The following is a 2,500-nucleotide window of genomic DNA, read 5'->3' on the forward strand; positions in this document are numbered from 1 at the left end:
TGTGTGTGTGTATTGTGTGAATAGCACGTTATGCAATCCTGGTGTTATAAAGTTATACAGCACTGCACTACTTGCCATGGAAACAAATCTCAGCTACACAAAACAAACACACCTAGACACACAGTCTCACACGCACACACACACACACACACACAGGTACATTTGTACGATATAATAAATGTACATGCACCGAAACTGACACACACACACACACACACATGCATTATCTTCCCGGCTCAGACGTTGACCCGAAACGGCATTGTGTTTTGGGAGAACAACCCCCCCCCCCCCCCCAGCGCACATAAATATGAGCTTTGTCCTCACCTCTTTATGACAGAGGCGTAAGCGAGGAAAGATAACCGCTTAATGGCCGCCGACGTTGAGCACAGGAACCCGAGAGAGGAGAGTGGACGAGTGTTACATCGAACCCCCCCCGAGCACGACAAAAGGCCATTATAGTGACGACTCCTCAGCCACCTTAATATAGAATCCCCATCCATAACGCAGGGAGGTGGGGCGCTTCATCACCATGCTTAATGAGAACTGCTAATGGATTTTTTAGGGGGGGGGGGGGTTGGTAGGGGAGGTGGCAGGCGTTGCTAATATTAACCCTCTATACGATACACCCGTCTGCACGCTGATTCACAAAAACCTTTAATCTCTCTCTCTTCCCCTGTCTCTCTCCCTTTCTCTCTCTCTCGTACACACTGCTCATTTTATTGGAGAGCAATCAGGTCCCTTTCATCTAGAACCCCCCCCCCCCCCCCTCCAAACCTCGCTATTTTCTCCCACTGACCCCTCCCTCCCTCCCTCCCTCCCTCCCTCCCTCCCTCCCTCCCTCCCTCCCTCCCTCCCTCCCTCCCTCCCTCCCTCCCTCCCTCCCTCCCTCTCCTCCCTGTCCTCCCTCCCTCTCCTCCCTCCCTCCCTCTCCTCCCTGTCCTCCCTCCCTCCCTCCCCAGGACAGACCCAGTCTAATTACTGGCTTTTTGCTTCTCGGAAGAACAGACGGTGTTTGTCTTCTCCTTCTGTCTCTGTCCTCCTCTCTCTCTGTCTCTCTCTCTCTTTCCTCCTCTGTCTCTCTCTCTCTCTCTTTCCTCCTCTCTCTCTCTCTGTCTCTCTCTTTCCTCCCCTCTCTCTGTCTCTCTCTTTCCTCCCCTCTCTCTGTCTCTCTCTCTCTCTTTCCTCCTCTCTCTGTCGCTCTCTCTCTTTCCTCCTCTCTCTCTGTCTCTCTCTCTCTCCTTCTCCACCTCCTCTTCACAAGCAAGTTGGCAATGTGTGGGCGCTCTCTGACTGACCACACACACACACACACACACCCAAACACATACACTTGTTCTAAAGAAATGTCTCACACTTGCTCGTGCACACATTGTCCCTCACACACACACACACACACACGCACGCACGCACACACTTGCATACACACTCCTACACCCCCATCTCCCCCTCTCTGTTTCTCTGGGTGATCACTCATTGCCACTCTGCTCCTCCAAAAATAACACTGATAATTAATTTCCGTTGTGAAATAATTTGACTGTGGATGGACTGGCTTTCATATTTCACCCTGAGCATTGATTCCTCGAACAGTGTGTGTGCTTCATTAGTCAAATAGAGAGAGAGGGAAAGAGGGAGAGAGAGAGAGGGAGAGAGATGGGGGGGGAGAGAGAGAGAGAGAGAGAGAGAGAGAGAGAGAGAGAGCAAAGAAATATGCTTAAGTCAATTATTAATTGCCTAATGTTTGGAGGGCAACATCATAACATATTAATTACATTATATATTCAAATGTATATCAGGATTGATGAGTGTAGGAAATAGATGCATTATTTTACATAGATCCCTAACGACTTAAATAGCTAAACACAGTGCTCATGTTGCGTGGGCCATACACATCAAGCCACGTGAATAATTGCAGGATCCAAAAGCAAACCTAGTGGTGAGTCAGGAGCCACACACCCACCAGCAGGCCTGCATGGAGACAAGGCCAACGCAGCTCCCAGATCAACACATGAGTGTGTGTGTGGGGGGGGGGGGGATCTGTCAATGTATTGAATTTCAGTTAATATCCTGAACCGAGTCGAAATTGGACCTTCCCTAACTGTGATGCACATACTGTAAAAAATAAATTCAAAGAGCCCTTTGGGTCTTAAAAGGATAGTTCGCTCAATTTCTTATTAATTTTTTATCACTTTCCTAGAAGGGAATGAGTCTGAAGTGGAGCACAATGATGGTATTTAATGGCGCTAGTTTTTACAGCCAATAGCCTTTAGCTTACTTATAAGTTATTAAAGTTGAGTTGCATACTCTCACCATCTCCAGTAGTAGCATCTTCACACAAGCCTTCCTTCCTTCCTTCCTTCCTTCCTTCCTTCCTTCCTTCCTTCCTTCCTTCCTTCCTTCCTTCCTTCCTTCCTTCCTTCCTTCCTTCCTTCCTTCCTTCCTTCCTTCCTTCCTTCCTTCCTTCCTTCTTGAAGTTCCTTTCAGCTCACTTTGCATTTAAGCA

At 48.3% G+C, this 2,500-nt stretch overlaps 1 protein-coding gene across 2 annotated transcripts in view; it reads left to right on the top strand.

Annotated features, from left to right (window-relative positions):
• Nucleotides 1-2,500, top strand: part of LOC311312551 (ephrin type-A receptor 4) — a 54,209-nt gene that overhangs the window by 23,446 nt on the left and 28,263 nt on the right. The window lies entirely within an intron of this gene.

This window comes from Borostomias antarcticus (assembly GCF_949987555.1).
Source record: "Borostomias antarcticus genome assembly, chromosome: 1".
Lineage (NCBI taxonomy): Eukaryota > Metazoa > Chordata > Actinopteri > Stomiiformes > Stomiidae > Borostomias > Borostomias antarcticus.